Raw genomic sequence first — 23,706 nt, forward strand, 5'->3', positions numbered from 1 at the left:
GTCTCCCTCCATCCCACCCCAACCTCACCCGAAACCTCCATGGAATTCCATCTTCTGAAAGCTGCAAATGGATCACACTAGAAATGACCAGCGGTTTGGAAAAGCCAGACTATTTGACATTTGTTCCTTTTTCAAGGTCTTTTGGGAGATAATTAACAAAGGCCAAAATGGGAGGAGAGAACAGAAACGAGAGTCCACAGACTATTTCAAATTTTCTCAGTGAGCTCACGTGACTTAGCTCCAGGGATAGACGGGGACGGCCAGCAGGTGTGGTGAACGACGCTGCTGATGCTGCTGCGCGTCCTCCCTTTACTCACTAAGGTCCCGCTCCTGCCCGAGAGCCGGTGCAACGTGAGGCAAGTGCCTCCATGTTCCCCACGGGCAGGCCGAGCCTTTCCACCCAGCTGGCCATTTGCCGCTTGTGTGCAGACTGCTCCCCAGAACACTGGTCTTAGGCACTCGTGACAGTGAACATAAGAGTAAATGAACCCCCTGCCGCGTGCCAGACCTTGAACTAAGCTGCTAACCATGCATTAGCTTCTTTAGCCCTCACCAATTTCCCTTTCCAGTAGGTATACAACTGCCCTCCTTTTCCATATGGGGACACTGGAGCTTGGAGAAGGGCAGCCAGACATGGGTCAAGGCCATGCAGCTACCATGACTTACAACCCAGTCATTTGCTTCCAAAAGCCATGCTGCTTTCAAGCACTCTGTCAGGGAGTTTCAAGTTCAAGTGCTGTCTGGGACAGGCAGGTCAAGTCAGTACAGGCCAGGTGGGCACCCTGACTTGCTCTTCCTCCAGCTAGCACCCCGGAGGACCCCCAGAGTATCTGCCCACAGAGACCCAGATGGGACACTTAGTCCAACCACATTATCACAGGGGACTTTATCAGAGCAGCTGAGTGTGGGATGTACCAGGAAGGCAAAACAGCACAGTGGTTAAGAGCTGGGGCTCCAGAGGCAAACAGGCATGGGTTCAAATCCTGGCTCTGCACTGGAAGACCTTGAATAAGTTACTTAAGCTCCCTGAGCTTTGCTTCCTCATCTATAGTCAAGGATGCAAAAAATAGAATCCGGTTCTTGGCTTGCTCGAGAGGCTCGAGTGCACTCAGTGATGCTTAATGAGACGCTACTAGTTACTACGGAAACTACAAGTGTCTGGCCCCACCGTCTCAGGCGGGAGTCAAAAGTGACCCAGAGGACTCCTTAAACATTCAGAATGACTACTAAGCACTGATCTACCCAAGAGTAAGGAGATTTTTTAAAATCATCTTACAGTGCCAGAAACTCCATTTACAGCCACAAACAAGACACCTCTGCTGCATGAGGTGCTTGCTGAGCACGGGGTACCACACGATGCAGCCCCTCACCCACACCACGTCATGGCACCTCTAGTTCACAGAGTCTGTGCAGGCGGGCAGGAGACTCAGAGAGACTCGCTCAGCTTCCTCCTGCCTGTGCGACCTCGAGCCAGTCGTTGGTCCTCTCTGACCCTCTCTTTCTTGCCTGAACTTGCAGATAATAGCACCCGCCGCTGAGGACTGCTGGAACCGTGGGCTGATGGAGGTCAAGGACTTAAAATACTGCCTGGCACATTGTAAGTACTCAGTAAATATTCTCCTGTTGTCGTAACATGTGCTCAATGCGTTATTAATATTTTTTATTATGAATTTCCACTCTCTTCATTTACTTTGTCAACTCTTGGCCAGGAATAACATTTCTCTGTCCTCCAGGGTCCCTGACAGCAGCAAACAGAGCTGTTACGAAGCCTGTGTTTGTTGGTGGCTAATGCGCCGACTCCAGTCTAAAGATTAATCCCTGCAAACATCCCCTAACCATAGCGGCCAACCTCTGTGATGTCAGCTGGCTCCTGTGGCCCTTTATTGGTAGCCATCATGTCATGGCGCCCTCAGAGCGGTCCTAGACACCTGTTCCTGGCCCCAGAGTCCACAGGACCTCCTTCCTGCCACTCCCACAGCCTTACCACCCAGGCCTCTGACACTCCTGGAAATTCTTATGTCTCGCTTCCCTAGCTCCTTAAAATAGGAATGCTATAAGCTCTGGAGTCAGGCGACCTGGCCAGGACCCAGCTCTAGTACTTCACTGGCTGTGAACAGGTCAGGTTATGTCTGAGCACATTTCAAAAGGGCCAGTCTTCTCCAAAGGCCACTGAAAGTCCGACGCCTTAACACACTAGTAACACCTGGTCCACAGTCAGGCGGTAACTGTCAGCTGTCACCATCATCGCTGTCATCGGTGCTGTCAGCAGCTTACTGACATGGCCCCGGGTGATTCACATAGCTGTGACAACTTGGAAGTGCTGACATAGAAGGCCAGGGTTGCAAACTCCAGTGCCCACAGTGGGTAGAGGCAGCTAGAGTCATCAATGAACCCACCACTGGGGGCTTTGAACATATTAAGTAATGTGGTTGCTCACAGCTCCTTCCGATTGGACTAAAGGTGAGCACCTGATTTAAACCTAAAAAAATCCATTGGCTGGCCAGGAGCCAATCAGATCGGCTCTGTTGCTGAAATCTGGGAGGGAGGAAAGAGATGCTTTTAAGTCTTGATCATTCCCAGGTGGGCACTGGGTTGATGTGACTAGACTTGGCCATGGGCTTCCCCACACTCTAGGGAATTGAACCAGGAGAAGAACAGGCCCACAGTTAGCAGCAGAGGTGGGTGACCGTGTGGATCAGAATGGAGGGGGGGACCTCCAATCCTGGGGAGGGAATGCCTGATCCGTGGGGTTATCCCTCTGTCCCATTCAATGAAACAATCCCTCCAAGGCCAATTTCCCAGAAGTAGGTAGAAGCATTCTTTGGTGTTCCAGATACCTTGGATTTTCATATGTTGCATTCAAAGTTAGGGTCAGCTGTCCCTAAAATTATCATAGCTGGTCCATGGACCATACTTGGAGTAGTAACATTCTCTGTAAGACAGTTTTGGGCCTTAACATTAAATAATGACAACACGACCAATTATAATGATAATGAGGTCTTCTTTGATCACACTTGTAAAATTGCAATATCCCCAACTCCTTACCCCTTACCCAAGGAATTGCGTTCTGTTTCCCCATAATACAGGGTGGGGCAAAAGTAGGTTTATATATAGTTGTGAGTATGCAAAACACAGAGTTTATTCTTGTGTTATTATTTACTAATTACTGTATTATCTTCCAGACGAACAACGGGGCTGCCAGCGGCCCACCCCGAAACATTGCCATCTGTCACACCCCCAGTTTTCATCACATCAAAAATACCATTTGCTATGAGACACCTTGTATGTACCACAAAAAACAAAAAGTAAAAAACTGCCGATTAAACAACAGGATGCTGCAACAAGTCCCAAATTCATTAGAAAAGTCAGTGACACCAACCGCTCAATGTTTTAAAATTTTTTTCGTCTTCCCAGGGAAATGTGGCCATTTCTTTTGCCTTTACCACTGCTAACGGGCTAATGGTAGGAGACCCTCCTGTAATCATTCCAACAACACAATGCAATACAAGTGCATCTACCCTTCAGTGTCTTCCTTGCTTAGGGCCTATTAAGCACCAGGGTGTTGCTTTACCATAAAGAATGGAATTAGGATGACCACTCCAATGACAAATGTCCCGTCACTCTATTCTCATGCCGTTCTGCACATGCGGTGGCTAGGAGGAATCCCGCAGAGTGGGGTGTTCAGACATTGAAACGGAAATGAAACTCAACACGCACACACAGCACACACAGCCCATCAGAAGCGACAGCTTCAGGAATGGCCGGACCGGTGCTGGCACATGATTATACAGTGACAAATACATCGTGACCACAGCCTTTCCCAAGCAAGCAGAGGGTATACCGCCTTTGAATCAAGCGCAAAAGGTATCCCAGTTTCAAAGATATTAAAATGGGCATGGGGGAGCTGTCTTTCGAGGTCATGAAATAAAGTATTTATTTGACTTGCTTTCATCTCCTGTCCCAACTAGAATGTAAACTCCTTGGGAGCAGAGATTTTCATCTCTCCTGTTCTCTGTGGGGATTTTCCAAGCCAAGAACAAATCCCTGTAGGCGAATGGGGCTACTTGCAGTGACTGGGATGAAGGTCAACTTCCGGTGGGATGCTGTCGGGACTGGTCCCCTTCTCAGGACTCCCTGTGCCCCGTACCTCCCATTCCCAGGCACGCCCCTCTGCAACCAGCTTCACAGCGGCTCCTCTGACACAGGGAACATTGTTCCTGCGCGTTTTCCAAAAGCACTAACTAAGAGCTACATGCCATAGCTGCCAAGTTCACCGAGGAGCCCGGGGAGGACCCGCCAGGCTCACCCTTTCAGCTCTCTGCACCATTAAGACAAGGCCTGTTATCAGCTGGCTCTCTGCGGAAGGGCTCCAGCCTGCTATTTGTGCCTTATCTTTGCTGCCTATACGAAAGAAAATCGTCTGGAGGCAGCCTGTCCAAGTGTTATTTTTTCCTTCCAGATTCAGAAGAGCAGCGAAATTTCCATCTCTCTCCATTCTTTCCACCGGCATTGTGCAACAACAGTCTTTTGTATTCTTTCTGCCCTCTGCAAGTTGAGGCTTTGGTCTTAGCTGTGGATTTTGATACGCGCCTTTCTAATCAGCCAGGTCCCTTTCTACTTACCCTGGGTCCCCCATTTGCCCTTGAACTCATCATAAAGTCCTTCTGCCTTTAGCCAGCACAGGTACCTTTCTACCTTCCTACTGGTCCCCCTGCCGATCCATAGCGATGACCATGCACGCATGTGCTCACACATGAGATTTCGTACTGGTCACCGCGGCTCTTGTGCTGAGGCTCTTGATTGCCTGGCCCTGTACACACATCACCTCATTTTGTTCTCAGAGTGACCCCGGGAGGGGAGGAATTATCAACCCCATCTCACAGAAGACAAGACTGAGGCTCAGAGAAGGTCGCAAACCGCTCCTGAGGGACAGGACCCTAACTCCAAAGCCCGTGCTCTTCCCACGGGGCACTGTCCCGCACACAGGGACATTACTGATGGGACGGCCTCTGCGTGCCAGGCGCACGACCCCATCAGTGGCATCTCCCTCTGGCCTCCTCAATGTCACGTGTGCTCCACCTGCCCTTTTTGTTCCATTCTTTGCCTAGTGACAGTTACTGGGTACAGACTGAACACTTTCTCTCCGTCTTTCTTAGGTTTCCCCTTCCATCCTAGAGAAGCATATTTGATCTGAATCTTCTACAGCTCCTTCCCTGCGCATGGCAACCATTCCTGGGGGGCAGGAATCTGCATTTTAAAGCACATCCTTGACCCTGTCCCAGCCAATGCATTAGGGAACTTCTGAACCTTTCCTCTCACTTTTATTTGTGTTATCTGAACTTTATTGTGCCTTACCTGGGATCTTGTTGAAGGAGGAGTCTGTATTTCTAAGGAGCTCCCAGGCAGCGCTGACATAGCAGGTGCAAGGACCACACCTTGTACTGAGGGGTTAAGCCAGTGCTCCTCAGCCCTGGATAAACATGGGAATCACCTGGGGAGCTGTGGGAGCTAAGCAGCCCCACCCCTAGAAATCAACAATTGGCTTAGAATTAAATCAATGTCCCGCAGCTCAAGAGTTTATTGGAGCAGACTTGCACTGGCTGGCAAAAGCCTCCTGTTAACTTTTCAGGAATTTTGTCAGCCAGCTGTGACACAGGACCATGATTGACCATCTAATTATGTGAACTTAAAATTAAATACATTATATTAGAAAACAAAGACGTGTCCTCAAAACCCATGGCTTCTTAATCATCTTACTGCTGAGCTCCTTCTGTTCTGTTGAGGTTATTCACGTCTATTTTACCCATATGGAGGAAAAACTGTCTAACAGCATGCTCTCTGCCCATTCTCAATGACATCAGCCCAGGAAAGCAGCTGTTAAACATTTGCCAGGGCACCCACTCTCCCCAAATACCTGCCTGCACCATGGCCCCTGGGGGCTTGATAAAAATGCAGACAGCTGGAGACTGACCACCTCCAATTCCCTGAACCCAACTCTCTCTCTCTGGGTGTGGGACAGGGAGGTCGGGGGATTTTTAGAAACAAGAGACCCAGGAGATTTCTTATCTCCAATGGGGTCACTCACTGTAGGGTATCAGTTACATTTTCCTAATTAGCAAAGCTCCAGCTGGATGACGACACTGTGTCCACTGCCACCCTTTTCTTGGGAAGAAACCATTCCTGATGTGTTCCGAAAAGTCTTGATCTGGAATCCTGTGATTCACTGTTCCATCCAAATTCTGGGCAGGGCACCTCTCCCCAAGACCTTTACCTTGTTTAAGCCACTGTTACTTAGGTCTCTGTTATTCACAGCCGATCCTCTACACAACTACATAAAGTCACACTGAGGAAGGGAGAGGCCAAGGTCTCAATGTCCCCATTCCACAGAACAAGTCCCTGTTTTCTCGAGAACGGAACACCTGGCCCACAGCAGGGCTATGGGAGCAGATAAGGTGGCTGAGTCACAGCCCACAGGTGGCGCTTGGTAGATGTGTATCCACTTAGGTAGTGTCTGGGTCCAAGTCCAAGTCCTCAGTCCCCGCCACCTGCAAGCAATCTGGCACCAAAGATCCACCAAAGATTCTGAAAGCTCCTCTTAACGACGTGTGTCCTGTACGCCAGCTGCTCACCAGGAATTAAAAAAGCAAAACCAAAGGGGCCCCACTGTGCATGCCAGGCACTGATAATATCAGATCAAAGCCAGCCGGGCTGGCAAGACTCTGATGCCTTCTTCCCTGAGTTCTTCTGAGAATGTAAGACATGGCAGATGATGATAACAGGGGGGAACCCGAAACACTAATAGGGAAGGGAAGGTGAGCCCAAGCTAAATAATTCCTGCCCAGAGACAGCAGGGACTGAAGGAGCGGCTTTGGGCAGGAACCTATTGGGCAAGCCCAGAAGGAGAAGGATTGTCATTTCCGGAAGCATCGCCAGTGCTGGCCTAACCCTACTGGGCTTGCAGCACTGGTCCAGCCCCTGGGGTTCTGCTGGCATGTTCTCACTTCTGAAATTGTGATTTCACACATCGATAACAGCTAGAGGTGGAATCCTTCCGGATTGCAGCCGCCTCCAGGCCTGACTCCCCGTTGGAATCTCCCCAAGTCGCTTCCAATAGCGCTGCCAATATGTAATTTCTGGCTTATTGATTTTCACCGCCCCTTCTCCATTAGCTCCGACAAAGGAGACAAGATACTGCCGGTCTGGCAGAAGGAAAAACAATTAATTGTATCTCAGCATCCAGAACTGAAGACGTAGTGGGAACCACTCATACTATTTATTTATTGCCCACAACATGTCAGGCATTGTGCCGAGTGATCGATACCTTTGGTTTAGCGATAATGGCTGATATTTATGGCGTATTTACTATACGCCTGGCACTATGTTAAACACTCTTACACATATTAGCTCATTTTATTGCCTCAAAAACCCTAAGGTACTGTTCTTATCTCCTTGTTATTGATGAGGAAACTGAGGCACAGCAGGGGGAGGGATCCTGAGAGCCACATGGCTAAGAAATGGTGACAGCTAGGATTGACCCCATGCAGAGCACTTTGCATCCCATGGAGGGTGAGAAAAGGCATCATGGGTTCCACACTGTCCTGCTGGCATTGTCCCATGAAAGCTGTGAGAAGCCCAACGGGACGAGCGAGAGGAGAGTGCGTGCAGCCTTGCCCATCAGACAGACGAGAGGGGCTCGCCCACCTCTCTGTCCGTGTCTCGGGGCCTTGTTGAGGACAGGTGGGAGAGCCCAGAGGGGCTGGTCCTCTCCCTTTGCTTTCTGAGCCCTGCAGACGAGCAGAGGTTTTGTAACCCAGGTCACACTGAAGAGCCATCTTGCAGGCCAGCGGCCCCTGAGCCGTGGGGGTGAGGCTGGTGGAGGAAGTTGCATGGACTGCTGTGTCCCTCCACGCAGGCTGGATGGTTTCGCCTGCCCGAGACCATGCCCTGTGAACAGGGAACCAGTAAGAGGCGAACAGCTTGCTCTAGAGGAAGAGACCCAAAGAGTTCAGGAGGTCTCCTGTGCGACCCTTTAGACTGCCTGAGACGGCCCTTCAGCCTCTCTCAGTGTTCAACACCCATCAACGTGGGGAGGCTGATTGACAGGCACGGGGAGGTCTCCGCCTTGCCTCCCTTGCTGTGCCACAGCGACGTGTCAAATCTATAGAGACAGAAAGTAGAAGACAGGTGACCAGAAGCTGGCAGGACAGGGAAATGGAAATGTGTTGTTTTCTGGGGACAGTTTCAGTTTTGCAAAATCAAAAAGTTCTGGAGGTGAAGGGTGGTGACGGTTGTGCAAGAACGGGAACGTACTTAATGCCATTGAACTGTGCACTTAAAATGGTTAAAGTGGGAACTTTGACACCAAATATATCTCACCACCATAAAAATGCAACTAAAAAAGCTACGTGGGAGCCTCCAGGACACAATGAAATTTTTAGACTGACACTTCCCGGGGGTGTGAACTCCAGTGTCCCTGATCTCAGCATAGCTAGCCGTCACTCACAGCCTTCAGGCAGTGGGGACAGTGACACAGCCCAGAGTCTAGAAAGAAGCTCAGGGGGTGGCAACCAGATGACGCACTTTCCTCAAGCTGCTCTCACGCAGTGTGTCTCCGAGGCAGGATCCCACCAAGACGCCTGCCCTCTCACACCATCTCCTAGGACTGGGCACATGTAATGATGGTATTTATTACTGCAGCCACTGACTGGGGGGACTCACTGAACCCTCACAACCCCTTGAGGTAGGTACCACACTTGCCTTCATTTGAAAGGGGAGGAAACTGAGGCACAGAAATGTTCAGTCACTTGCCCAAACTTTCACCAGCAGCTGGGGACAGAGACAGGATGCAAACGCAGACCAGCTAATCTCGAGCCACATTCTCCATCATCCCTCCCATGGCCATTCTAAAACAAGCCGTGGGTCACGCTCCCGAGGGAAGTACCTTCCAAATGCAAGGGGTTTTGTTGCTGATTCGTTTGGGGGTTTTGTGAAGTCAGGTCTCATCAGAGAAGCCACCTGCCACGAGGACGCTGATGCCAGCGGCTGCTCCCTCGCAGTGAGTGACGTCCATGTCCCAGTGCACCCTCCCCTTGAATCCTTACAATCCTGCCAGGAGGGCAGGTCTAACCTGTACTTTAGAGATGAGGACGGTGGGGCTCGGAGTCACCAGCTGGCTCGCCTGTGTCCACACCTGAGCTGGGACTGAAAGCCAGGTGTGGCCGACTTAAGAGCCTCTATCTACCCCTGAACCCAGCTCTTCTCAACCGAGGCCTATTTGCCCCACCCCCAGGGGCAACTTGGCAATAACTAGAGATATTTTCGGCCGTCTGGACTCAACAGGGCGCCACTGGTGTGTGGTGGCTGAAGGTCGGGGATGCTGCTGAACACGCTGCTGGGTCCAGGACAGTCCCCACCACAAGGAACTGCCCACTCAGCATGTCAACCACGCTGAGGTGGGGGCCCTGCCTCACCCCTAAGCTCTGAATAAAAGCAGAGCGGCCGTCTCAGCTTTAGGTTTTTAAAATGGCCCCTAAAGTCTTAAAATACTCCCCGTGGCACGTCAGCCGTGGCTATCTCTGGGTGGTGCGAACGCTGGTGAATTTTATTTTCTTCTTTTTGGCAAAACCGGCTTTTCTAAATTATCTTCGATGCATATGCATTAGTCATGCAATCAAATACGTTTCAGCTTTTTAAATAAGCCCAGGGTTCCATGTGGGAGGGTCCCTCTGAGTTTAGGGACAGTGGGTCAGCTTCAAGGGCTGGTCCGTGGGGCAGTGGATGCTCCCCGCTTGGACTTCGCCTCCGTGAGCCCGTTTTCTCATTGGTGACATGCAGACGAGAACCTCCCAGGTCTGTGCGGCCGCAGTCCTTCTGGATCCCCGGCCAGGGTCCGGGCGCCATGCAGCCCGGAATTCCACATGCATTCGCTCAGGGCAGCCCCCACAAGCCCTTCAGATTGGACAACCAACCACAGGAAGAGGTTTCATGCCCGAGATCATGCATGTGGTGACATTGAGTCTCGGGCCAAAGGATGCCCGACTCTCAAAGGTCTTGACGTGCATTCAGTACAAGGCCACCCCAGCCAGCGGTTAAGGACTTAAGCAACGGCAGCTTCCGCCATCCCTGCTTGCGGGGGGCACTCTGCCATGCCTGCCGCGGAGGACAGGTGGGGAGTGCCGTGTTCAGCGGTGCCCTCAAGCTCCGTGAGCACAAAGGGCCGTGGTGTATGTCTGGCTCCATCCTCCCTGGCCCAAGTGGATCTGGGGTGAACCAGCCCAGCAGTCAACATCTGGATTGATGCAGGGAGCTGCCTTTCCTAACCAGGCCAAGGACAAAGACCAGGCTGGGTCAGACCAGCCTCTTGTGGGAAGCAGGGTGGGGCGGGTGACAGCCACCTGGAAGAGAGGAAAGAAGCCCATGGTGAGGCTCCCAGGAGCCTGGGTGGAGCGCCTCTGTCTTCTCTCGGCCTCTGCCTTGTGAAGTTGTTGGCCTATGGGCGGAGCTTGGGTGACTACCAAAACACCTGGTGTGCCGCCACAGGCCACCCGTCAGTCCCAGGCTGTGACCCACGGAAGCAGGCTTGCCAGAGTTAGCAGACGGGTTAGTGTAAGTGCATCTCGTGCAATACATGGGACATACTTAAAATATGACTTGTGTTTATTTGAAGTTCCAATTTAACTGGGCTTCCTGTCCCTCACACGGCAACCCTACATGGAGGAAGAGGGCCAAGGACAGCAGTGTGGGCCCTTATGGTGATCACTCTGTTTCAACTGGGCTGTAGTGACCCCTTGTCATGTCTGTGCTGGGGTCTGAACCCTAACTGACTCGACCTCTGCATCTTTCTTAAAAGCACCTTTTTAAACTTCCTTTTCCTGCATAATAGCCTCCCCATAGGTCAAGGCTAAAGGCTAAGGTCTTCAGCCCACTCTGTCCTGTGCACTGCCATACCTGTAGGGCCTGGACACAGAGGGACAGGGTGGACACCAGCAGAATGAACACACGTGCTGTCTCCGGGGGCATATGGTCCCTGCCACCTCCAGTGTCATTGCTTTTCACCCCTCCCTCCCTCGTACCTCCTGCTAGGCCGCCCTGAGCTTCTTCCACCATCACCTACCTGCCTCCAGCCCACCCAACCCCCTCCCAGCTCCCACTCATTCTCCAAATCTCAGCTTTCCCTTGACATCCACCTGGGCTTCTGTAGTAAAGCGAACGCCTCTTCTTTCTGAGCACGCAGACTATGGCAGCGCTAGTTAGTAGCCCCAGTACTCGTGGGGTGGACCCTCCCAACCTCAGGGTTGGGGGGCGTTTCTCCTGCGGACCACCTTTTGACACCCAGTAAGGGTGAGGCCAGAAGTCCCGGCCATGGGGTCTGGCTCCAGCCCACACTCATGCCAGCTCCCCTCTTTGTCTCTGGTATGTGGCAGTTTCCACTCTGGACAGTGGTTGCTTGTTTCCTCGTCTGACCCCTCCACTGCCCACCATGGTCCAGAAGGGGACAGGCCGTGGCATGTTCCGTACTGATCCCCAGCTCGTTCACAGCAGTGTGGTATGGCGAGTCTAGCCTCCCTGAGTGAGAAGGTGGACGGCATGTTTGGGGACTCACGGTGAGAGCCACACTTTCATGAGACAGGCCTAAGCAGTATCAAGTGAAAGCTGGGTCAGAAATATTTAGGTAGGAGTGGGCATCTGCAGAGGAGCTCATGCCCACTGGGACTTGATTCCAGTCTGTTCCACAGGCTGAGTCGCTGTCTGTACACGTGGTCACATGGTGAGTAAGTGGAGGAACCAAGAGAAAACTGGGGGTGGGGGCTGGGCCACCTCCAAGGCAGCCTCCATTCAGCCCCAGAACAGACGGGAGGAACATCTGGGGCTGTGTTCTCACTGCCCGGCCGACCCCCAGGTCAGCCCCTTTCTCCTCTGCCTGCTGGCACCAGGCTTTTCCTAGGCTCCTGTACAGCCTGGGGTGGGACGTGCCCCCGTCCTGGTCACTGGGCTGTAGAAGCAGGTCTCCCAAAGGTTCTAGGATGCAGATCTTCTCCGATGAAAATACACAGGCTCACAAAGAACAAGCCTCTTGCCGGGGACCCTGCTTCCTCTCCAGAGGCAGGTGGGGACCCGTGCCTGGAGCTGTGGCAACCATCCTATGAGATGACAAATCTCAAGACCCAGAAATGTGTCCAGAAGACAGGCCTGGGTCCCTGGTGCCACCCTTAGGGTACCAATCTACTTCTGCGCTGCAGACCTCTGGTTAAAACAGCGACTCCGCTCATCCTGTAGCTACCGTTATCAGGGTTTGCACTCCTGGTCTTACACACCCTAACAAATACGCCGCTCTCCTTCACCAATGCAGTCAATCAGCAGTAACAAAGGCTATCTCTGCCCAGGATGGGTCCCACTGACAACTCAAGAAAAAGCCACTTGTCTCTGCAGGCTAGTTCTCTGTTCACCCCGGACAGGTCTGGAATCAGAGAGACAGAGGCACCAGAGCCAGGGTGTTTGTGCCTCCTTGGTTTGGCATCTCGGCCTCTCCTCCTACAGGCCACAAACACATTCAAGGTCTGTGCTGAAAACTCCCCGGTCCCGTGCCTGTATCGGAGGCTGGTCTGATGTGATGCCCGCTGCTCCTGCTTTTTACATCTCCTTCCTGAAGTCCAGCATGCAGCCCCACTGCCCTCTGTGGAGGGAGTTTGCACGCAGGCTCAATCATTACTGCTGCTTTATGCGTCTGCAGAAGGCAGCCTTCCGGGGCTGGGCTGCTAGGGCCTCCCACAGACGAACCTCTGCTCCCCATCCAGTCAGGCCCTCTGCCACACAATGAAGAGCACAGCGTTCTGAACCCAATAGACCTGGCTTCAAACCCCAGCTCTGCTCTATTAGCTGCGTATCCTCCTGCTCGGTCCCTCCCCTCTTATCCAGACGGTGGGCATAGGCAGAGAACCTACCATGGGGAGTAGTGTGAGGGCCAGGTGACTGTATGGAAGTCCTTGACACAGTGCTTGGGATGCTTCATAGGCGACCATTATTAGCTATTCTAGGTCGCAGAGGGCCACCCTTAACCCATTGGCATCCAATCTACTTAGCAGACAAGCACTCGATTTGCAGGGGACTGGGGCACAGATACGCATTGGTCACAAGGGATGGGGGTGGGGTGGGGTGGGACCCAGTATGTGAGAAAATCGAATCCGTGGGGCTATCTCAGTTTACAAAGGACTGCTGCAAACATGAACTCACTTAATCCTCCTAATAATCCTTCGGGTAGATCCTGCTATGTCCCCCTTTGTACAGATGAGGAAACTGAGGCTCAGAAAGCCTAAGTCATTTGTCCAATTTACACAGCTCCTCCGGGGCTCCAAGAGCAGTGCTCTTTCCACCAGCCTTCACATGTGAGACTGGAACCCAGGAACTTACTCTCACTCACACAGTCTCCCTCCTGCCCCGGAGAGGGGCCCTCCAAAATGCCCCACAAGAGATGGTCCTGAAACAGGGCAAAGCCACACAGATACCGGGTGCTGACCTCATGACCCACTTCTCCCCTTTCAGAGGGTCTGCCACTTCCTGCTGTGACCTGAGGCAAGTGACTAAGCCTCTGATTGTCCACTCTGTGTCTGTGGCACGGGGGTTACACTGATGCCTTCCTTGAGGGCTGTTGTGAGCTGAGGCAGGAATGGAGGCCACCCCCCACCCCTACTGTCATTTAGGAGGCCTGCCCATCTCTGGGATGGTGTAGCTGTGAGTCCATTCAACACTCCCCCTCCATCAGGGAGGTGGCATGTGATCCAAGTCCATCCAATCAGAGCTCCCCTTCCACCGTCCGGCCTGCCACAGTGATTGGGGCATGGGTGGGCACATGACCCAAAGAGGACCAATCCGATCCCGGCAGGAAGTTCCTGAAAAGAGCTCTCTTTCTGCACAGAGTGGCTAAGCCTGGCCTGCTGGAAGCCACCACCTTCCATCTGGGCCATGAGGGGTCAGATCCAGCTGAACCAAGAGAACTGGAAGTGGGAGAGGCAAGGTTTTCCCCAAAGAGAATCAAGATGCTGTTTCCAGAAGAAGAGGGAAGTAGGCTAGGCTGACCAAAACAACAGATGCTCATCACAGACATTATCACCAGGAGGTTCCAGGAACTGAGCTGACACGCTGCCAACTGTCAGACCATTGGTTTCCTGGCAATCCCGAATTACCCAGACCACTCACTGCTCAATTCCCAGCTTCTGAAAGGAGCGTCCAGGTCAGAACGTGATTCCAGGGCCCCAGACGATGCACAGAGTGTTTGAATTCAGTCCCCAGCTTGGATGCGGAACTCAGATGATCTCAGAGTTATTTGCAACTCGCCACTCTTTTGCTGACACTGCAGTTGACTTGTCAGGGTGCCTCTTTAGTGCCAGGCTTTGCTTTCCCCCAGCAGCCTCCTCGGGGCTTGGTTGTAAACAGAGGCTGTGAGCCGGGGCAGCAGCACTGCAGTGCTGAGATAACCCGAGCTGCCGTGGGTGGCCCCCCTCTGCTGAGGCACCTCCATCACCCGTGCCCCTCCATCACACTTGTGGCACATGACTTACTACGACCTAGGTGCCATTCTCCAGCCCCACCACCTGCCAAGCCGACTCAGCACCTGGTCCTGTCCATTCTCCTTTTGGGTAGCTGACGGACCCAGCAATACTAGTCAAAAGACCATGCTTCCCCCACTACTCTGAAAGGCCGCCTTTGTCATACATTAATCTGTGGGTCTGTTTCTAGAACTTCCCATTCCTTTAATTTGCCTATTTATCTGTCCTTGTGCCAATAATACACTACCTTCATTGCTGTTACTTGTTAATAGTCTTAATAACCAATGGTATATGCTCTTTAACTTTGTTCTTCAAGATTGTCTTGGTTGGTTCTGGACATTTATGTTTTTACTTAAATCAGCTTATCAATTTCCATACACACAAAAGGGGAATTCTGTTAACATTGTGAGGGGTTGCATTGGGCCTGCAGATTAATTTCAGAGTAACTGAGTTCTTAACACTTTTGAACTCTCTAATTCATAAATATACTATATCTCCCCATTTATTTATGTCTCACTATTTCTCTTTCTAATATTTGAGGCTTTTTTGCATAGATTCTTACACATCTTTCATTACATTAATTTCTAGGTACTTGACTTTTGATTCTGTTGTAAATCGTGTTGCTGTTAAACTTCATTCTATAGTTTCTTGTTCTCACCTGGAAATGATTCATGAGATTGCTAGTAATGGGCCGACCCCCCTACCAGTGATTCTGGTTTCAAATATAAACACCCTTTGAGAAATCCAGCACCCCTGAGACTGAACCGAGACAAGCGTGAAGGTCAGAAGGGGGAGCTAGGGGAAGTGGGAACTTTCATGTGGGTGCTGGGACTCAGAGACATGGGAAGAAATTTGTAAAAGAATTCGGGTGCATTTTTCATAAGCATTCACAAAAGGTTTTCTATAAGCCCTTGAACCTTCATGAAGGGCTACCTACTGCTCACCAACCACTTCCAAAATCTCCCTGAATTCCTGAATGAAGGCCACTGACTGGATTGGTCCAAATTCACCACAAAAACCCCCATACCATCTGCACCCACCACAGCTGTGAGGTGGCAGAGAAAGCTGATGGTCCTGCTTGTCACACTGGCCTGAGATGAATGACTTTCATTTTCCCCAAGCCACGGTGACAGTCACCCACAGCAGCCCCGCCTGAGTTTAATTTCACATCATGCAGCTTTCACAAATGAGTGATGGGGAACAATATTTATCGGGGAAATCTTTTTGTACTTGTAACCACCAAACCTACAGAACATTTCTCATCTTTAATTTCCTTCTTGCGCTTCCTGCAGAAACAAATGATGAATTAAGGAGCGGCTCTGGGGAGGCAGGAAATGGGCACTTTCCAGAAGCGGGAAACATCCGTTCTGTAAAGGACAGACGCGGGAAGAGAGGAGGAGGAGGTGAAATGGCAGCCCGAGGGGCCAGTGTGGTCGGCAAATGTGTTTTGTTTGGAACAAAGCAATGTGGTGGGGTTTTTAAAAAAATGATTGACATATGTAAAAATTCAGAGATTTAACATAAAAAACCCAGCTGTCTGGCTTCCCCTGAAAACTCAGCTCTGACCACAGCGGGTCAGAAAGATGGCAACGAGCAGGTGAAGCAATGTAACCACAGAGTACACTCCGCAGTCTGCCCTAGTCCTCCCCGCCCCCCCTACACCCCACTGCCTGAAGCCCACTCACTCACTGTGTTCCTGTGAGCGCTCAACCTGTCTCGGTTTGGCCCAGGTGGTTCTGGTCTGAAAAATGGAAGTCCCACATCCTAGCAACCCCTCCCTCCAGTCCTGGGCAAACCAATGCTGTTGGCCACAGTAGATACCTGCCTGGCCCCATCAAACTTAGCAGGTAATACGCATCCAGTACACATTAGATGCTAAGCATCGTTCTAAGCATTTTACCCAGATGAATTCACTTAATCCTCATAGCAACTTACAAGGCAGGTACTACAGACACCCCCATTTTACAAGTGAGAAACTGAGTCACAGACCACTAACTTCATGCACAGCCCAAGGACTCTGCTCCAAGTTGGGACGTCAGTCTCACTCTCTGTATGGGGTCTCTAATCCAGGTGAGCCAAGTCCCCTTATTTTAGCCTGATGCAAGATGAGGAGGGCACGTGACCTGCTTCTTACCCACTTATCACTGTGGCTGTCTGTGTGGATGCTGTTCTTACCCAACAGCCAACCCCTCCCTTCTTGCTTAGATCCTAGAACCTCAGTTTTGTGTGGGGCCCCAAATCTTCAGGGACAGTGATGCCCTCCACCAGCATGAGAGGATGAACTTAAATGGTCCCCAGCATGATGATGTCACTCCCCTCTTCTTGCTTTGATTGGTTTCTGGCAAGGTGTGTAGCCCAGTCTAAACAATGAGATGCAAGGAGAGATCTAGTGAGGCTTTTGTTCCTTGATAAAAGTAATGACAAGAGGGAGCCTCCTTCTAATTCCTGCTTTAAGGAGCTTGTGGGAAGATGAGATGCTTGGAGCTGTGGCAGCCATTTTGTGACTGAAGGACAAGCCTAAGGATGGAAAGTCAACAGGTTCAGGAAGGTGAAGCAGAAGAGTAGAAAGAGCCACAGTCCTCAATGACATAGTCGACCACCAAGCCACGCGTGGAGTAACCCACCTGCAGATTCCTTTATGTCCTGTTGCTTAGGACACTGTTAGTTCATTATGCTGTTACCTGCCACTGAACATATTCGAATCAATATACCATGGAACCTTCAAGAACACCTTTGCTTTTCCTAGTGTCTAGTGCACTTACTCCCTATTTTTCTTCTCTCTGGGCTCCACCCTGACCTTGTAGAGACTTCCAATGCATAGGGGCACCTCCTGAGAGTGAGGCAAACCCAGACCCAAGCTCACCATGCCACAGCGAAGACAAGAAAGGGCGGAGAAAGAGTGAGGGAGGGAGGAAGGGAGAGAGAAAGATATCAACTGCTTGTAAGCCCAAAGCTCACCACGCGGAAAAGAGAGAATTCAACAGAAGGGACGTGTTTCCCCCAATTCACTCCATAAGTAATGTGTTGAATGCCTACTAAGGGCCAAGGAGTGTCCCGTTTATAGTCCCTTCCCCCGTCTTCAACGACCTTCTCCCCCGTCAGTGTCTTCAGGTGCTGCCTCTGACATTCATTAGTTGTGTGACTTTAACAAGAAAGGTCCTTCTCCTTTCTGTGCCTCGGTTTCCCTCTCTTTAAAATGAAGATGATGAGCCCTGGCTGCTGTGGCTCAGTGGATTGAGCAGCAGCCTGCAAAGCGAAGAGTCACTGGTTCAATTCCCAGTCAGGGCACATGCTGGGGTTGCAGGCCAGGTCCCTGGTTGGGGCATGCAGGAGGCAACCAATCTATGTTTCTCTCTCACGTTGCTATTTCTCGCCCTCTCTTTCTCCCTCCCTTCTCTCTAAAAATAAATAAATAAAATCTTTAATAAAATAAAATAAAGTAAAATAAAATGAAGATGATGATAATTCCAACCTCCTAGGAACTTTGTGATGATGTGATGCAGTAAGGGTTGTAATGCTTTCCGCAAAGCCCCTGGCACATAGAAACGCTCTTGACATATCTGTGTTTTGGGTGGGAAGTGAAGGAAGAGAGAAGGACAGAGGGACCAGGGCATCCGTTTCATAGGTAAGCAATGGAAAACACCGAGAGGTTAGACTGACGGTCTCGAGTGTCCCCAGTCAGAAGTGAGTAACTGCATTTGAATTTAAACCCAGATGTGTCCAAATCAGAATATGATTCTGAAGTAGGAAATCAAGAAAAGGAAAACTGAGAATTTTTATTCCTGTCTGGGGTCCTCGTGATAAAGAACACCGAAGAGGCCTTCTGTATGGCGGGCTAAAAGTTTATCCTGAGCCCTTTGATGAAGGACAGTTACCCCTGGTCAAGCATAGCTGATGTGAGCGCATTGGGGAAGCCGTCCCAAATGGCAAATGGAATTAAATACCCACTCAGCCGCTGCCAGATGGCCTCCGAAGCCCCGGAAACACAGGACGTGATTGCAATGACAACAACAGGGCCATGGGCCCCAGACTGGACGAGGACAAAACCCCCTTTCAAACGACTCTCCCATGACTTCAATTAACTGTGGGCTAAACCAGGCAGTTAATTGCATAAGCACAGATCTCAGTGGTTTTAATTAAATTCCTCTAGATAAATCCTCTGTTTGGGATGTTCGGAAGGAAAACGCAATACTCAGGCCACGTAATTGGATCGAAACTGTGCCTGTCCTGTAATTCAAGTTCAGGTGGGCTCTTCCCATCCCTGGGGCACGGTTAAGAGCTCTTTTGCTTGATGGTAATTATTTATAATTATCATTAGTAGCATCATCACAATACCCACATTCCTATTTAAATGTCTGATTCCCATCCATCCTAGAGAGGTCAGCAAACCACAGCCCCTGGGCTGAATCTAGCTGGATGCTAGTGTTCTAAAATTTGGAATCCAATCATGCTAATTCATTTCCTCGATGCCTGAGGCTGCTTACCTGCGCCTGCAGAGCTGAGATCCATGTGGTCAGCAAAACCTAAAATGTTTGCTCCCTGGCCCTGAAAAAAACATTGGCTGACCCCTGCAGGGACAGTACAATGAGAAAGACCAGCTGAAGGACATTGCTGGCCACTGAGGAGCTGGGACTTGACCCAGGAGGCGTTAGGTTGCTGCTGGCAGGTTTGGAGGGTGAGGTGGCAGGTGAGGCGGTCACAGGAGCGGATGCTGTCCCGGCCTGCACCCAGCTCATCATGCATTCTACCTGGATAAGGCTGCTTCCCGCCAACACCCAGGAGTCTACCTGAGGGCTGTTTCTGGCAGTGCAAGCCCGTTCTGCCAGAGAGCAGGCAGCCTGACGTGCTCCTCCCAGGCTGCAACCCTCAGCCACTGGCAGACAGGGAGGTGGAGGTCCAGACCTTGCTCCCGGCATTCCCCAGCAGATCTGAGCTCTGGTAGCCTCCCCAGAGCAGCCCCTCTCTGGTCCTCTTCCCACCCCCACCCCCGCACTGGGATGGCCTTGCATTCAAACCTTTGTCACAAAGTCACTTCTGGGGGAAGCCCACGTGAGACAGACAGACCCTTGTTTCAGAAAGACCGCTCAGGACGCGCCTTGAGAAGTGGCTGGGATAGAGCCCTGGGGACCTGATTACTGATGTCATCACTGGCACCTTCTTCTTCCCAGAGCCCAGGCTGTTGGGGGCTCCTCCTCTTCACTCTCCTCAGTGCCTCCCCCACATCCAGTCAAGCGCCAAAGCCAGACCAGTCCCCCTTCGGAATAGTTCGTGAATCTGCCCACTTCTGCCCGCCTGCGCTGCTGCTTCTTCGGCCCAGTCGCCATCGTCTTGCATCTGGAAAACCACACTAGCCTCCTCCCTGGTCTCCTTTGTTCTCCATACAACAGCCAGCCTGGCCCTGCTCCTCCCCTGCTCAGGTCCTCCCCAGCTCCCACCTCACTCAGAATAAAATCCAAAGGCCCCCTCACACCCTATAGGGATCTTACAATCTGCCCCCTCGTTGCCCTGACTCTATCACTTCTCACTCACTCACTCACTCACTCTGCTCCTTGCTGTTCCCCAAGCACACCAGGCTCATTGGCACCTGCACGAGCTCCTCTCCCTGGGCCACCCTTCTTCCAGATCCACATTGCTTGCCCCCTCAACTCCTTCATTTCTGCTCAAAGATCACCCCCCTGGTCACCCTGTTTTAATTGCATGTCCCCCTTTTGACACTCCCGACCTTCCTTCCCTGCCTCAGTTTATCTCCATAGCATTGGCCATCATCTGACATAACTCTGGCTTTTACCTGCTTGCTTTGCTTAGTGTTCACTTCCCCTTACTAGAACACAAGCTCTGCAAGGGCAAGTTCATCTGCTGTATCCACAGAGCCCAGCATAGTCACCATCTGTGGCAGGTCCTCAAGAAACAATTATGGAGACGAAGGAAGGAAGGAAGGATGGAAGGAGGGAGGGAGGGAGGGAGGAAGGAAGGGAGGGAAGGAAGGAAGGAAGGAAGGAAGGAAGGAAGGAAGGAAGGAAGGAAGGAAGGAAGGATAGGAGGGAGGGAAGGAGAAAGAGAACTGTTTCTTCTATTCCTTAACCAGCTGTATCAACTTCCCCCCACTTTCCTAGGCCTAGACCCTCCCACCATCTCCCAGGCAGGCAGGAAGCAGAAGAGAGTCAGAGAGCAGCCCCCGCCCTAGGTCCCGGCTCTCAGCCACGCTTCCAGGTGTTAAATAGTAGGGAGCACACAGGCTCCAAGAGTTGGCTAGACTTGTGTTCAAACTCCAGCTCCTCCACTTACCTGCTGAATGACCTTGGTCAAGTGCTAAAGCTCTCTGTAGCCGAGAGGTGAGCAGGCCAACGTTTCAGGGCTTGGGGTTTCAGTGACTATCACCAGGTAATACAGATGCGGAGTTTGGTGTGTCCTTGTTTGAAAGACAAGGAGGACAAAGACAATCCAGAAAGGCTGTGGCCCCGAGAGTCTACCGTCTTCCAGCAGAACCTCCAGGTGCAAGACCAGAAGTCTGCTGTCTCGTCTTGGCTCTGGAATTTGATTAAGTTCAGTTCTACCTGCATCAATTCACTAGCAAATGAGGACCATTTTTCTCACGTTTTGATTCCAGCAAATAATCATTTTCTTCAGGAAAGTCTACCAAAACGATCAACAGGGAGATGTACAAATTCAAGTAGAGAGGCCCATTCTGCTCGAATGACAGCAAACCACATTTGAACTTGAGCAGATTCAATTCTCTGCTCCAGCTCAATATTTCCAGTGAACATTTTGAGAAACACAATTAGATTTTCCGTGATGGGATTGCATTTTTAACATACGCCACAGCTGGGCAGATTCAACTTACTGCACCCTGGCCATGCTGAGCAGCAAAATCTGGAACTTTCCTGGGTTTTATGAACCCAAGAAAGGAAATATGCTTCGGCATGAGGCCCGTGTGTCAGTAGAGATGACAAATGGGAGGAGGGGCTCGGAGGCAAACCCAGGGGGGCACACTTACCACTGAGCCCTACTGCCTAGCCTGGGAGGAAGGGAGATGCCTAAGCCCTAAATGAAGAATGGCATGGTTGTCTCCCACACTCCCGGTTCGAACCCACCTTCCTTAACAGTAAAATTAATGCAGTCCAGCCGGTCAGGCTTTGAAGCATTCAAATCCCCTTGTTACACACTCTGCTGCTGAGCCCCACCCCTGGTGTCTCAGTCAGCTCAGGCTCTACGACCAAAGACCACAGCCCGGGGGACTTAAACAACAGGCATTTATGTCACACAGTTCTGGAGGCTGAGAGTCTGAGACAGGGGCGCCCGAGGGGTCAGGCCCTGGTGAGAGCTCGCCTCCTGCCTTGCAGGAGGCTGCCTTGCCACTGGGTCCTCATGGGGCAAAAAGAGAGCTCTCTGGTGCCTCCTCCCATGAGGGCACTAATCCTGTCCTGAGGGCCCCACCCTCATGGCCTCCTATAACCCCTACAACCTCCCAAAGGCCACACCTCCTAACACCATTGCCGTAGGGATGAGGGCTTCAATGTAGAAGTTCGGGGTGAGCACAGTTCAGTTCATTCTGCCCCAGCCCCCGAAAAAGGCATGTTCTTCTCAATGAAAAATCCATTCGCTCCCTCCCAACAGAACAAAGAGTCTTAGCTCATTCTAGTGTCAGCTGTAAAGTCTCCTCTAAATCTCAAAATGCGGGCGAGACTCAAGGTGCAGCCTGTCCTGAGGCTGCACCTTGACCCAGGTGTGACCCCGACCCAGACAAGTTCTATACTTCTACAAATCAGCAGTGGGGCAGCCATAGGATGGGCATCCTCAGCCAAAGTGGGAAACCGGGGAAGAAGGGAGGGCCAGTGGGTCCCAGCAGGTCTAAAACTTGGTCGGGCACACTCCATGACATCTTAAGGCTGGAGAATAATCCTGAACCTGTGGGTCTGGGCCTGGGAATCTGTGATCTTATTCTGTGCCTCACAGTGCAGCCGTGGAACAGCCGCTTATCACAGATGCAGAGTCTCAGGCCCCACTTTCAACCTATTGAATAAGAATCTATATCTACACAGGACCTGCGGGGTTCCATGTGCACATTAAAGTTTGACAAGCCCTGTCTGTTCTCGGCATTTCTCATGTAAGGGATCCCCTAAATGTGACTTGGAGCATAAAAAATAATAGCTGAGGAGCTAGGCAGAGTTTGGGTGCTTAATGCGTTAGTAATTCATTTACGAGTCAAAATGGTCCTGTGAGATAAGGACTCTTGTTATCCCCATTTTACAGATGAGAAAAGTGAGGCACAGAAGGGGGAAGTAACTTGCCAGAGGTTCAAACTTGCCACGTCCTGAAGCTGTGATTCGAACCCAAGCCGAGCAGCACCTATTGCCCCCAGACCCAGCTGGTGGGTTCATCTAGGAACAGACACGCTCCGAACCACCCCGGCTGCCTTCCTGGGCCCAGACAGCAAGAACGACGGTGCCCCACATGTTCTGTGCCTGAATACCACCTGCAAATTCCATCGATTCTCCAGGAAAAAAAAAAATGGCTGTGCAGATTTGGGTATAATCATTGTATCTTCAACTCAACCGATTTAGAAAAAAAATCAGTGCATGCAAGAAAACATGCTGGGGGCTCATGTGAACCCCACAATTAACTCAATTCTTTGTCTCAAATCTGCTCTGAGAACTACATTCCAGAAGGTTCTTGGGTGAGAATGGGGAGCAAAGCAGGTAAAGAGCCCTTTGTACTGGCCTCCAGCCATGAGGACTTGTTTGGACGCTGTTATGCGGGCCGTCCTCTGGACCGAAACTATTTTATAAAACCAGTCGGTGCTCTCTGAAGTTAAGATGTGAAAACATTAAAAAATACACACACACACACGCACAACAGGCCTGAATGGCCTCAGCGTGTCTCACTTCTGCCTGCAAGCGCTCTTCTCTGAGTCACCGTGCATGTACTTGGAGAGTCTTCTCCCACCATCACTGCCACTCAGTTATAGGGGAACGTTCCTACATCAGACTGCCTTCGAATTCGGTCCCGCTTCCCCGCAGTTAAATAGACGTGGGGTTCTCAAAAGCCGTTGAGGCCTCTCAGGCAAGGCCAGCCCAAAGTTGATTAGTACTAGTCTCATACTGGGAGGCAGTTCTCCCCAAGGCTTCCAGGGGCACCATCCTAAGAATGGATGAAGCCATGACCT

Source organism: Desmodus rotundus, chromosome 6, assembly GCF_022682495.2.
Source record: "Desmodus rotundus isolate HL8 chromosome 6, HLdesRot8A.1, whole genome shotgun sequence".
In the NCBI taxonomy this organism is placed as follows: Eukaryota; Metazoa; Chordata; class Mammalia; order Chiroptera; family Phyllostomidae; genus Desmodus; species Desmodus rotundus.